The following is a 14,684-nucleotide window of genomic DNA, read 5'->3' on the forward strand; positions in this document are numbered from 1 at the left end:
CTATTATTGGGCGCTGTTAGACCTGTTCTCTCCATGTGCATGAGCCTTTGTCCACTGTTACCCCCAACTTTACATCTCCCTTCCCTGTAGGATTCAGTTTAAAGTTCTCCTGATGAAGTTCTTCATGCTGTGGCCAAACACATTCTTCCCAGCCACCAAAAATACTGTTTCAAACCTAGAGAAATGACACCTAACTCAGGAAAATGAAACCTAACCAGGGAAATGACACTATTCTCTCAGGCTTACCCCTTCCCAACAAAAAATCGCAGGCCTCAAGGCCTGACTTTTCCCCCATGCCTCTGTAGGCCTCCGACCTTCGCAGCAGGTCTGTCTGGTTGCGTTAGCAGTGCCAGAGAGCTGCGCAATGCTGCGCTTTTAAAATTTTCCACAACGCCCCAGAGGAAAGCTAAGCCAGGGGTGTTGCGGGAAATAGTGTGCTGTGGCTGGATCTGGCTGCTTGGAGGGCCAAGCCAGAAAAAAAAAATAGGGGAAGGCCAGGGCAGCTGCCCATGCATGCCCTGTCTTGACCTGGCCCCTGTCTCCAGGGGCCCGTCACATTAAGAAACAGCCCCAGGGGCATTCCTAGGAAGTGGTGGCTGGTGGCTCTGATTTTCGTGGGGTGGTGAATTACTTCTGGGTTCAGCAAAGGGCTGGATGTGCCCGATCTCGTCTGATCTCGGAAGCAAAGCAGGGTCAGCCCTGGTTAGTGCTTGGATGTGAGACCGCCTGGGAACCAGGCTTCCTGCACTGAGCAGGGGGTTGGACTCGACGGTCTTGTAGGCCCCTTCCAACCCTAGGATTCTATGAGTTCTATGAGTATGAGTTCTGTCACAGTACAGCCAGAATACTACAGGAGCTCTCCAAGGTGCTGCAAAGCAAAGGGCTGCCCTCCAGCACCATCTCTATTTGCGTTCAAAATTGGGTTTTGGTGCTGAGAACCCTCCAGCTATGCCTTGTACTTAGGTTCTTGGGTAAGTTACTTTTTAGTCTCACCATTTGCCTTCTGGGAATGAGTGTTTCGTGACCACCATGCCCACCATGGCAGCCATTTCATGAATGGGCATGCCCCCCAGCAACCATTTTGTGAGAGCACCCACGACACACCCTCAAAATTCCAAATGAGCACAGTGACCCCAAAAATGATTGGGGGGCCCTGCTGGGGGGGGCAGGAAATAACCTGACTCACCAATTTGCACCTGATTCCAAATGGTGGACTTTGGGGTTCTAGTAAAAAAAAGAAAGCCAGTTCTGCAGTATGGAATGATGAGGGAGTAAGGGGAGCTATTGACATTCGCCCCCGTCATCCCTTACTGGGGCTTCCTGAACATCTGATAGCTGACAAACACCTTTCCCTCAGAATTAAAATGGCAAAATTCACTTTTGGTTTGCACCAGACTGGGCTGACTTTTGGAAAGTGAGAACGTATGAGCCACTGTGGCGAGAGTGGATCCCGAGTGGAAGGAAGCACATTCAGACCAGGGACTCAGGCAGAGAGGTAGCAGGGAACCTCCTCTGGAAGGTTTGAGTTTTAACAGTGGAATTAAATCGATTTCTTGTGGGAGATTCTGCTTGGAGATTACCGCCCTGGACTGAAGCACAACTCGACTCTTGACAGGATACTGATGGAGTCCATCTCAGCATTCCACTTCGGTACGTCCCCCCCTCCCCCCACTAACAAAACAACTCAAGGACCACCTAAACAAGCGGCAAATCAATCGGAGCAATCGGTTTCCACAGGAACTGGGCAGAACCAGCTGGCGGTTGTGCTGTATTCCACGCAAAACAATGCGGCATTGTTCTTGAAGTCTGCTGGGCCAAGACTAGTGCGAGCCGAGGGCCTTGCCTTGCACAGCAGTGTTTCTTTCTTTCCCCCTCAGAGAATTCCTTTTTGAGCAGGAAGTCCCGAGTCTTTGATTTTAAAAAGCTCTTTGGAAAAGCTTGCCTCGCCCACACAAAACCCGGCCTCCGCTAACCAGGACAGCACCAGCAGCGGCAACTGGCCTAGTTAGTTGCCTAGGCTGGGCGAGTCGGTGTCAGGGCTAGAAACGCGGAGCTCCCAGGTCTGGGAACGGTCATCCTCTGTGGTGGGTGCTGTTAGGCGTGGGCGCTTGGGGCGTGGGCCCCGAACCCATTCCACAGCGCCCAGGGTCTATTCCACAGAGCCCCGAGTGTCCGTCATTGCAAGTGGATGGGTTCCCCCACCCCCAGCTTAATTTCAATGCAGGATGGCAGTTTTCAAGAGGAGTTGCTGCTGCGACACACACACACCCTTCAAAAAGGCGTCCCTCTGCATGGCAATGAAGTTAGAGAGAGAGAGAAAAGCTTTTTGCGTTGGTTTGGGATGATCTCCATTGGGCAGGGTGCAAATTAACTGGGATGATTTTATTTGAGATGATTTGGGTGAGAAATTAATTGGCTGGCTTTGACCCCTGCGAAATTTAATAAATACCACTAATTGATTCTATATTTGCATATACATATATACACATGCTCATATGCAGATTTGCATCCCACGGGACTGGGGCCTGAACCTTGCCATTGCCTAGGAAGAGTGGAGGCTGGTGGCTCCGATTTCGCTGGGGCTGTGAATCCATTCTGGGTTTCAGTCAAAACCAGCCAGAACTCTTAAGGAGCTATCCAAGGTCCTGACCCCTATTCCTCCCCCCCCAAAAGTTCAGCACCCTGGAAAGCTCCTATAGAATTCTGGCTGGTTCTGACTGAAACCCAGAGCTCATGTACCAAAATCAGAGGCACCAGCCTCCACTGCCTAGGAATGCCCCTGGGGCTTCTCCTTAATGTGAAGGGCCCCTGGAGACAGGGGCCATGACAGGATGGGGCATGCATGGGCAGCTGCCTAGGCCCATTTCTGATGCCGACCCTGGCCTTCCCCTGATTTTTTTTTTCTGGCTTGGCCCTCCAAGCAGCACTAAGCAGCTAGATCCAGCCACAACACACTATTTCCCACAACACCCCTGGCCTAGCTTTCCTCTGGGGCATTGTCGAAAATTTTAAAAGCGCAGCATTGCGCAGCTCTCTGGCACTGCCACCGCAACCAGACAGACCTGCTGCGAAGGTCTGAGGCCTACAGAGGCATGGGGGAAAAGTCAGGCCTTGAGGCCTGGGATTTTTTGTTGGGAAGGGGTAAGCCTGAGAGGATAGTTTCATTTCCCTGGTTAGATTGCATTTTCCTGAGTTAGGTGTCATTTCTCTAGGTTTGAAACAGCACTTTTGGTTTGGGGGGAGGAGGGGATATAAAGAGAGAGAGAGAGAGCCAGAGAGAGGAAGACCACAGCCTGGAGAAAGAGCAGGAAGAAGCAGCCTGGAGAAGTCTAAGTGCAGCTAGGGTATAGGACCTTGTGTTTTTGCAACCTTTATTTTCTCTTAATGTCTTTTGTATCACTCAGCTTTCATAGAATCATAGAATAGTAGGGTTGGAAGGGACCTACAAGACCATTGAGTCCAACCCTCTGCTCAATGCAGGAATCCAAGTCAGAGCATCCCTGGCAGGTGGCTGTCCAGCCTTGTCTTGAACGCCTCCAGTGTGGGAGAGCCCACCGCCTCCTTGGGTCATTGGTTCCATTGTCATATTGCTCTAACAGTCAGGAATTTTTTCCTGATGTCCAGCCGGAATCTGGCTTCGTGTCACTTGAGCCCATTCTTCTGTGTCCTGCACCCTGGGATGATCGAGAAGAGACCCTGGCCTTCCTCTCTGTGACCACCTTTCAAGGACTGGAAGAGAATACAGCTCTATTCTGTAAATACCTTTAGTTGTAATTTGCTTGCTTTAATTTACCAGGAAACTCTTGTGGTTAACACCCAGATGTCTGAAGTGCCAACCACTCCACATCTACAGCCGAAACCCCACATTACTGGGAAAGGGAAGTTTAAAAGAAGGGAGGTGGGACTCTTAAGGAGGCAAGATATGCTTAAGGAGTTGCTCAGGGGTCCAGGTCATAAGGGGACCCCTGGCACCTGCTAAGTGAGTGTGTGTGTGCGTGTGCACACACAGCCAGCCCTTCTCAAAGATGGAGCCAGCCCTAACCAGGTCCTGGAGTGACTCCGTCTACCCAGGCTGGCCACCAGCTCTGGCCAGATCACCCAGTCTGCTCTTTTATGCTGCAGGCCCCAAAACCTTGTGCAGCCAATATCATTGCTCTGCTCTGGCTCAGGAACCCCGAAGGGACCAGCGCCAGGACAACACTGCCTGGGAACGATGGAAATGGCAGTCCGACACATCTGGAGGGTGCCAGGTCAGGGAAGGTTGCGTTAGAGTGTTGGACTAGAAGGAAGCATCTTCTAGAAAGGGACCACACTACACCTGATGAATTATTGCCACTGTGGTGCAGTGGAGTCAGGGGTTTGCAGGGACGCAGCAGCACCAGCACTTTGTCATTAGCAGGGATGCTGAGATCATCTGCCCCCCGCCAACTGCCCTGTTCCCTCTGAGCTTAGCTGCAATCCTCACAGCAGCGGCAGTGGGGTGGGGGGTGGGGGATGAGTATCTTCTTCCCTGTTGTAATGCAAGTAACTTTGGGGCCGGCTTGGCTTTGAATGGGCAGTTCAGACCCGACAGCTTTACCAAAGACCTGCTCCTGGTGGAGATGAAAACTGCTAGAACCCGTTTGTCGATATGGATCAACACGGGTGCCTGGTTAGCAATATTCCTGGTTGGTTGATTTTAGCTTTATCATATCTAATACTTTGGAAGACAGAAACAAAATTCAAAGTGGATAGACTGGAGCGCTGGGCAGAAAACAACAGAATGACATTTAACAGGGATAAATGCCAAGTTCTGCACCTAGGAGAAAGAAACCAAGTGCACAGTTACAAGATGGGGGATATGTGGCTCATCAACACTACAAGCAAGAAGGATCTTGGAATTGTTGTCGATCACAAGCTGGATATGAACCAACAATGTGATGTGGCTGCAACAAAGGCCAATGCCATTTTGGGCTGCATTAATAGAAGCATAGCTTCCAAATCCCAGGACATAAGAGTTCCCCTCTGCTCAGCACTGGTTAGGCCTCACCTGGAGTACTGTGTCCAGTTCTGGGCACCACACTTGAAGAAGGATGCAGACAAGCCGGAGAGGGTCCAGAGAAGGGCAACAAAGATGATCAGGGGACTGGAAACAAAGCCCTGTGAGGAGAGACTGAAAGGACTCGGCATGTTAACCTTGAGAAGAGAAGGAATGAGGATATACTGCTGAAATAAGATGGATTACCTAGGCTGTACTGAATTGTAATATTGGCAATGGTATAATCTTTTAAGTAGAGCGATGCTTGAAGTTTATCTGTAATATGTAATCTTCTCCTTTTCTTTTCTTCTTTTCTCTTAATACTTTTTCTTGTTCCCTTTGTTTTCTTCTTCTTTCATCTCTTGCCTTCTCTTTTCCTTTTATATTTTCTTTTTTGCTTTTCTGGTTGTTGCCGTGTCTCCAAGAATACTGCAATGTTGGAAACTGTAGATGGTGATTAGGTTGTTGGTATTCTTTATTTCATTTATAAAGATAAAAGTAGAATAAAAATTAAGTCAAAACAACAACAACAACAACACAGGTGCCTGAAGTTTTGGACTCTCCTTGGAGGCGGGCTGTCATGATGAGCAGCTGTGCTCCAAAAATTCACTACTACACCACAGGTCATTAGTAGGCAGAAGGGGGCAACACTGTCCTTCCCCCACCACCCACCGTTTCTCCCCTACAAATCCCAGGCTGTTTTTGGTCCTCCCCACCCCGCTCACAACCAGATTCCAAAATTGGAAGTCACCAAACCCAACCTTTTGGGAGAGCATTTGCAGAAGAAAGCCGGCAGGTGTGGGAAGGGTTAAACGCCGCTCCCTGCCTCTCACAGATTCTCACTGGCAAGGAGCTTTCCCAAAGAAGCACACCGCTGCCAGCACATCCGTGTTACCTTGGCAAACACGCCAGGTTCAGGAATGCAGCTTTGCAGAGCCCTGAGCCACATTCAAGATCCCAGGAAGCCCAAGCAAAGCAAAACATAAGTGAATTATCTCCCTTGCCAACCGATTTTCTTAAAAGCATGTCAAGAAGCGGTGGGAGTCACACACAGGTGAGTCACCCACTCCCTGTTACAAGCGGGAGAGATTGTTGCTGCAGGTCGCACAGCGGGGTTGTTGGGGCGAGATCGTGGCCCTGACTCGGACAACCTCGAGCGCGCCGTTCTGCGGATGTCGGTCCACAGCTGTGCTGACTACACGCATCGCGTGAGGTGTCAGAAGTGAGCCACAGAAGTAAGAGGAAGCAGGAAAAGGCCCATGAGGCCGGCCCGATGGAGAGAAATAATAAAAGGGGAAGCGCATAGGTGGGCTGGTGTGATTTCTGCAGATACGCAAACATTTCTCAAGGATTAAGTTTGTTCCTCTGAAATCAGAGCACCTGCATTGATTTCTTTAATCATCCTCTTACTTTTAATACACACCCCTTGAGAAAGACACGCGTGTCCGTGTAGGTCGATAGATTTAAAACAGGTTATTGTCTTAGCAACCAGGGCCAGGCCTACCATTATGCAGCCTCATGCACGAGCTAGAGGAATGGCAAATTGCACTGCACCCCCTCACACACACCAGGAGGGCCCATTGCCTCCTCCTCCTCCCCCAGTGGGTGCCCAAGAGAGCCCCGCCAGCCGTTCTCCCAGCACGGCCTTTGCCTCAGCAAGAGAACAACCCGTTGGGGCTGTCCTGAGCGCCTGCGAGTTGGCTGCTGCTCTCAGCGAGAGCCACGCAACCAGAAGTTGCCTCACGAGATCCTGCGGCAGCTGAGCCAGGTCTTGTGAGATCCTGTGGGAGCCGAGCCAGGTTTCTGCTTAAATACCTCCAGTGAAGAAAAGCCCACTGCCTCCCGAAGCTGCTCGTCCCGCTGTCAAACAGGAACAGCTCTTACGGTTAAGAAGCTTTCTCCCTGCTGTATATCCCCAGCAACTACACGTTACATTAGTTGCGTAGCACAGCCAGGTAAGCTTCATTTACTTCCATGTAACTGCACATGGACCCAGTCAAACCTCCGTCTCCATTTTTTCCTTGAAATTCTTCCATTGGGGCCTTTCTTCTTCTTTTTTATCATGGGGTGGTGGGTGGTGGAGTTTCGGGGGGGGGGAATGGGCAGGGGGGAAGGTTTAATTCTCCCCTCCTGGCATGCACTGGTCCCAATCCAAACTTGGAGTGTGTGCAGTTACACAAAAGTAAAGAAAACTATCAGGTTCAGCTACGTGCTACGCAATTAACCTAATGCGTAGTTTGGTCCTCACAGGTAGGCTACATCTGGGCAGAGAGATTCCATTCCCAACTCTCAGAGCTAAGAACAGGAAACTTGTGGGATCAAACCTGATGTACAGCAGCCTGTTTCTGACAGTGCCCTGCCAGAAATCCCGGGGAAACCCACAAGCAGCTTATGAAGTTTCACAATAAAATTGAAAATGGAAATTTCACAATTAAAAATTACATTTAAAAAACTGAAGGCAGTAGCTCTCCCCTCTATCTCCCCCCCACACACACCACCAACTTGATATTTAAAGGTACACTGTTTCTAAACATGGAGGCTCTGTTCAGCAAATGCCGAGTCATCGCTACGGCTGTGGAGATTTTGTTAATTCCATTCTGTCCATGTTTCGGGGATTGTCAGGCGTCTTTCGTTCTGTCATTCGCTCACTGATAGTTCGTTTAAAACCAGACTTTCATTCTACTTGCACTAATTCGCATTGCCACTAACACCCACCTGCACATTTGCACAAAGGCTCCAATCCGCATTATTTGATGTGAATTAGTGTGAATGCAGATTTGTGCAAATCCCCACCCCCCCAAAGTTAAAAAAAAAAAAAAAGGTCTGCAAGTCCGCAGAATCTGCATGACTTGGGAAAAGCTGGTCCGGTGTGGAATTTGCAGGTCAGATTCATAGAAATTCAAACTTATTTGAATCTGCTGTGGATTTCTCTGACATCCCTGGGCTAATAGGACTTTTGTACGTAGCTCATCTGAATCTATTTCCTAGTGATCATCCCTCTTTAAGTACTTCCTGCAGGGGCTTGGCAAACAGCCAAGAAAAATAATGAACAACTTTCAGGTCAAATCAATATTTCAATGAGTCATCTTGCAGCAAAGGTAGGAGGCAGGATTTTTTTTTTCCTTTTCCGTCAATGGGGTTCATTCCACTTTGGCCAGAAGGTCCAGGAAACATTATGGGCGCGTGTCCCTTTTTGACTTACTGCTGCATGCTGGAACAGAAATCAAAGAAGCCCAACCCATGAAATAAGTCATTTCTATTCACATTTTGCAGGATCGGAAGAAGTCTGTTTCTCGCTAGATACAGAGCAGACCTGTTTCCAAATGCAAAAAGTTTAAGGCAAATCAGGTAGAGGAAGCTGATCTAAAAATGGCTTTGGAGGGGGAAAAAAACCCGGCATTAACAAAACAATCCCGCTCCAGGAAATGCAGGAACAGAAGGGATTCGCAAGAGAACAGCCGCTTATATTTTCTGGTAGGGGACCTTTACCCAGACAGCTGATCTGTGGGTGGGGGAAAAGCTACATACAGGCCTTATGTCATGGTTCCGGGAACAGGCACACCCAGGCTTGGCAGCAGGAGTCAGGCCGTGGTGTTCCTAATGGCATTTGTCTGCCTTGGAGATCGACTGAGGCAGTGATAAGCAAGGACACATTAAAGAAACTGAGGAGCCATCAGGAATAAGCTCCCCATCTCCTGGTTGCCCCCCCCCCCCAATTTGCTAAATATACAGAAAGGAGGAGGACAGCGGAAGGGCCCATTTGGAAACACCCAGGCAGCATTTGACTAAAGCACGTAGTAGTAGTTGTTCCCTCTTATGATCTGGACTCCTGAAGGAACTCTCGCCTCCTTAAGAGTCCCACCTTCCTTCTTTTAAACTCCCCCTTCTCAGTAATGTGGAGTTTAGCTGTAGAGTGGGGTGACTGACACACTAGGCACAGGGTTCAACCACAACAGTTTAGTGGTAAATCTAAAGCTAGCAAATCACAACTGAAAGTATTTACACGATAGAGCTGAGTGATACAAAAGGCCTTACAAGAAAATAGAAAGTTGCAAAACGCAAGTTCCTTTACCCTGGCTGTCCTTAGACTTTTCCAGGCTGCTTCTTCCTGCTCCCTCTTCAGGCTCTGCTCCAACTTCAGGCTCTGGCTGTCTCTCCCCTCCTACTGGCTCTCTCGCTCTCTTTATATAGCCTCCTCCTTCAAAATGAAAGCACTGCTTCAAACCTGAAGAAATGACACTTTACCGGAGAAATGAAACTGAGACTTAGCCGGAGGAATGAAACTGCTCCTCTCAGGGCTACTCCCTCCCGACAGAAAACTCCAGGCCTCTAAGCCTGACCATTTCCCCCTTTGCCTGTGTAAGCCTCAAAACTTCACAACAACAACAACAGGAGCTCAGCTAGTTTGCAGCAAAAGCTAGCTGAGTAGTGCCTATGACCTCACAAACAAGGCCAGCACCAGGGGTAGGCATGGTTGGGCACTTGCTGAGGGCCCATGCCTCAGGAGGGGCCCAGACCAAAGCTCCCTGATGTTGCTTCTACTTTTTCACCATTGCAGCCTGCTTGTTCCCCTGCCTGTCATTCTAGCCCAGACAATGGTGGTTGCAAAGAGCAGGGGGTTCTGCTGCCTACCTGCCCCCTGGCTCTCTGCCAGTCAAGGAAATAAGTGGTAGCAATGATGAGAAAGATGGCAAGGAGCAACAGCAGCTGGTGAGAAGGCAGACACACTGAGGGAAGGGGGCTTTTGGGGGGTGTCTTCCACAAGGGCCCTCAAAAACCCGGAGTCAGCACTGCCTGGAATTCAGCACAACTTGTGGGTCACCCATACAAAAGAGGAGCTGACGGTCTGGCTTACGCAGGCTGTGCGATGGGCATGCCTTCCCAGGTGTTCACCCCACCGAGGTTTTACAGAAAACGACATCAGGCATTTCAATTTCTCACATGACAACCTGCACTTAATGCAGATGAGACAGAACTCATATTGTATCATGAGATCGCTCATGGAACTGCAAGAAAAGATAGGCGCAAGGACTGAACAACGGGTGGAATCAAGGAGAAAAACGATACTGTGTACGATAAACCATCAGCTTGAAAACCTGGTTGAGGGGACTTGCACATGTGAAACCAGTTTCACTGGCAAACAGGCGACTCTGAAGGGCTATAACTTAGGGGAAGAGCACGTGCTTTGCTTTGCATGTGCAAGGTGCCAGGTTCAGTCCGTGGCACCGGTTCCCCCCAGCCGTTCAAAACAATCAAACAGGCTTTTTCATTTCTTACATGACCGCTTGCTTTTTCAAAGTGGCTTTTTAACAGGGACATGTCTGGCGCTTAGAAAGGGGTGTCTGGGACCCCTCAAAACGGGATTGCTCCACACATCCGCTCATTCAACTTTCCTTGGCTCAAGAGTGGATTTATCACGACTCCCTTTTTTGTGAGAAATTGATCCTGAATTTTGCTTCCCTATGACTTCCTCTAGAGAAGTCATAGGGAAGTCATTTGCTTCCCCTAGGACCTCTGACTGGTGAGGATGGTGAAAGGGGGCTTTACAAAGGTTAGGGGGACAGGTTTATGAAGGGAATCCTTTATTGAACGGAGAGGTTTACTGGGGAGTAGGCAACCGCTCTTGAACTTACACATTTCAGATGCTCACAATTCTAAGGACAATTAGCCACTGAGCCACATACAAGGTTATGTTATTATCTTGTAAAACCCTGAACAATTTGGGACTAGGATATCTAGCAGAGCACCTTCCCTTATGACCAGGTGACATCTAAAATCTTCAGAGGAGGCCTCCTGGTCATTCCAAAATGAGCGGGATGTCTGCACGAAGAACCTCAGTGGTGGGCCTTCTCGGTAGTGGCACCCACCCTCTGGAAAACCCTCCCTCTTGCAGTTCCGGAAGCAGAAAATGCGACATCTTTTAAATGTCTCCTGAAAACACACCTTTTCACACAGGCTCTCCTTGGGCTGTAACTGCTGCTGGGTTTTATTTTGGTTTTACGTGGTACTTCTAAACTTTTGTGTCTTGTCATGTTGTATTTTATGGTTTTAACAGTGAGCTGCTGAGAGAGCCTTGACTATTGGGCAGTATAAAAACATAATAAATAAAAACATCCGTCAGGATGTTGCATCCTCGCTGATTCCATCGTGCCCCCGCCGATTCTGTTCTGCAAGTGAGACCCGCCGATTGCGCAACGGAGATTTATCTCTTCCAGGAGCAACTGGAAATGAGCAGAAACACTCATTTCTGGAACAGGGCAGGTCAGCGAAGCTCACACCGTTTCCGTGTTTTTCGGGGCTTCCTATACGAAGTGATAAATCTCCGAGGCGGTGCAAACAACATATTTGTGTTGTCTGGCTTGAGAGAGGTTCCAGGGACCACTACCCATATATTCATTCTTAAAGCCCTAAACACTTGGTAAAGATTTGCAAAGCTATCACTGCATGGGGTCTATCCTTAAAGCTGTTGTATTTGCGGTGGGTCCTGCTTGTGCAACAGAATCAGTAGGAGGGCCCAGTGTTGCAACGGCCCCGCTGGACACTGCCCATTGTCAGGATTGATTCTGAGTGCAGGGAGGTAGCAGCTCAGATTCAGGAGAGGAACAGCCAGAAACGGGGGAGGCATTTTCCCAAGCCAGTTCAGATATGGGTAGGCGTGCTTCTCAGGTTACCAACTCCCAGATGGCCGGTCCTGAAGTCCCCCCCTTGCCCCCTCTGTGAGAAACCAGGAGGAGGAGAGCAGGTGCTGTGACCTAAGAGATGCTAGACTGCGGCACAGAGCTAAGAGGGAAACGTCAGGGGCGGAGCTCAGACGGTCGACCCGGTTGGCAATGTGTGAGAGGCAACATAGGGGAGCATCCCTGGAAGGGCAGGACATCCCTCCCTAAGTTAGTCTAGCCAGCCAGCCTCACTTCAAACTGCAGGCAAACTGTTCCCATTTGAATCCCCTGGAGGCATTTCTTTGTAGCCTGAGAGTCTTCGAGGATTTGCATCTGTAATGAACCTATTGATAATCAATTAAAGGCATGAGACTGAAGCCTTTCCTTTTGTGTGTGTGCGTGCAGAAGGAAAGAGGGGGGCCAAGTGAAACGTGACACCCATAGATATAGTTGGCCTTGGCCAGAGGCTTCGAGAAGTCTGGATGTTTAGGGGAAAATCATCACCGTCCTACTCAACCCTTTGAAAGCTAAGAATATACAAGAATTTCATTTCAGTTTAATTAATATCAGAACTTTCCCCATTTGCACCGCCGAACACGAGCACATCTTCTGGACAAAGCTCGCACATTCCTGAGCTCGTGACTGCGACTGCAAAATGCATTTGTCGGAAAAATGCGCACTTCAAAATGTGTATTGTGGAAGGGCAAAAAGCATTTTCATGCTTCAGTCCATGGGGGGAAAGTATACATTTGGGTGCGCACTTTAAAAACATGTTCCCAAATGCACACGTTGCCTGTTCGAACAAAAACAATGTCACTTGCAAACTGTATGCTGGGATATGACAAGAGATAGGATTGCGGCAAACAGGAATTTGAGGTGCTACTCAGGAGAACATCGATTCTGTCGTCCCATCACCCGGAATTGGAGCAGCCTCACCTATGGTAAAATGATGTCGAGAGCTTGCATGGAAGGCTGGCAGAGCAACCTGGACTGCCCAGCAGCGGGGCAGGTCATGCCCTCCAAGAGGTTGCAGAGAAGCTGCCTTGAAACATACCAGCTTCAGTTGGCTGCTGCCAGATTCCAGAGAGCTGGTTGCCATGCAAACGCTGATGGGCGCATTTAGTAGCCAGGCTCAGTGTCCTAGCTACCAGAGAATGAAACCACACTGAAGAGGGGAAGGGCACAGCCAGCTTGGACAGACAGACAGAGGCAGCCCGTGTTTTTTTTAAAAAAGAATCGGAAAATTAATACTAAATGCTAATTTACCCCCTGGAGAGACTCAAAGGTGCAAAGCAACAGGAGCAAACACACACACACACACGGTTCTATATTCATACAAGTGCTGGGAAGAGCCAAATATGTTGTATATTACAGACCACTGGCTTGAAACTTGGTTGAACCGACTCGACTCAAGCAGAACCAAAGTTTCGTGGCCAATAGGGATGTACGGATCGGGGGAAATTTGTTCAGTCTGTCTTTCGCAGATTGTCAGGCGCCTTTCATTCTGTCGTCCACCCATCCACGGAATTGGATTTTTGTTGTTTCCGAATTTGTGCAAACTCGCACGTGCAAAAATGTGCAAATTCCCTCCAAATGCGCATTTTCACACTTTACCCTATGGGGGGAATGCACATTTCTGGCCAGTTTTTCTACAACATTTGCACAAAATTTGGGAAAGTTAGAAAGGCGGTCCGCAAGTCCACGGAATCCGCCCGACCAGGGCAAAGCCGGTCGGCTGCAGAACCTGTGGGTCAGATTCATGACAATCCGAACTCATTTGGTTCCGTTGCGGATTTCTCAAGACATCCCTAGGGGCCAAGCAGGTCACAGATCAGTGGTAGAGCACACGGCTTGCATGCACAGACGTCCCTGGTTCAATTCTCGGCATTTCCAGTGAAAGGATTAGGTAGTGCAGGGGAGGGGAATTTCTTTCGGCCTGAAGGCTGGATTCCATTTTGGAAAAGCTCCGGTGGTGGGCAGGCTGAAGGCAAAAGGAGCTAGGGCCAAAAATACAGGCATATATTGGCTTAAAGGTCTTATCGCCCTAGGAGAGGCATTTCGGTGTCCAAGAATGAGGGGCAATGGCACAAAAGCCAGGAAACCATCAAAGTGGTGGTCAGCTGAAAGGGGGCAGGGCCAGGGAAAGGAGGTGGGGCCTTGTGGGGCACTCCAGTGGGCCAGATTCGGCCCGTGGGCCGAGGCTCCCCACCTTGGTAACAGGCCCTGGGGAGCTGCTGGTAGTCAGCTGGGCCCGGTAAGGAAGTGTCTGACCTGGTACAAGGAACCATCCTAGGTAAAGGCAGTTTCAGACTGAAAGTGAGATTTGACTTGGGTTCAGCTTGCCCAGCCACCCTCATTATTCACTGGCCAGCATTGGGCCCGGCACTCTCCCTTGGCTTGGAGATAACATTGGAAAGAGGCCATACAGAGAGCCAGCATGGTGTAGCAGCTGGAGTGTTGGACCGGGAATCAGGAGATCCGGGTTCTAGTCCCCACTCGGCCATGGAAGCTCACAGGGTGACTTTGGGCCGGTCACAGACTCTCAGCCCAACCTACCTCACAGGGTTGCTGTTGTGAAGATAAAATGGAGCAGAGGAGGATTATGTATGCCACCCTGAGTTCCTTAAGGAGGAAAAAAGGCGGGATATAAATGTAACAAATAAATAAAAACATTTATATAAATGCAATAAATAAATAAAGCAAGCAAGCAAGCAAGCTGCCCTGGGCTCCTTGGTAGAACACACACGCAGTGAATGGAGCGTTTTACTTTCTGCTAAATATTTGCTTCTGCAATGTCCACTTTGATTCCTGTTTCATATTGCATTTTCAAGGCTTCTGCAAGCTGGTAACTTCTAGATGTGCTGCACTACAACTCCCATATGCTGGCTAGGGGATTATGGAAGCTGTAGTCCAACATATCTGGAGGGCACCAGGTTGCGGAGAGTTATGAAAGGCCTCACTTACAAGATCAGGGCTGTTCAGTAGACTTCTTAGTCTATTATATAGAG

General features: G+C 49.2%; 1 long non-coding RNA gene across 2 annotated transcripts; it reads right to left on the reverse strand.

The window, feature by feature from the left end:
* Nucleotides 1-3,335: 3,335 nt before the first annotated feature.
* Nucleotides 3,336-6,941, reverse strand: LOC146335014 (uncharacterized). Of its 2 annotated transcripts, none has more exons than XR_014786140.1 (4): nt 6,833-6,941; nt 5,225-5,461; nt 5,030-5,152; nt 3,336-3,729 (listed from the first exon to the last, which is right to left on the reverse strand). It is a non-coding gene; the product is annotated as an uncharacterized LOC146335014 (long non-coding RNA). The 2 variants fall into 2 exon arrangements; XR_014786141.1 differs by having other exon boundaries at nt 3,350-3,729; nt 5,225-5,490; nt 6,833-6,888.
* Between the last annotated feature and the right edge of the window lie 7,743 nt (nt 6,942-14,684).

The sequence above is a fragment of the Heloderma suspectum genome, chromosome 16 (assembly GCF_057233095.1).
Source record: "Heloderma suspectum isolate Gila_16-S chromosome 16, 16-S_ref, whole genome shotgun sequence".
In the NCBI taxonomy this organism is placed as follows: domain Eukaryota; kingdom Metazoa; phylum Chordata; class Lepidosauria; order Squamata; family Helodermatidae; genus Heloderma; species Heloderma suspectum.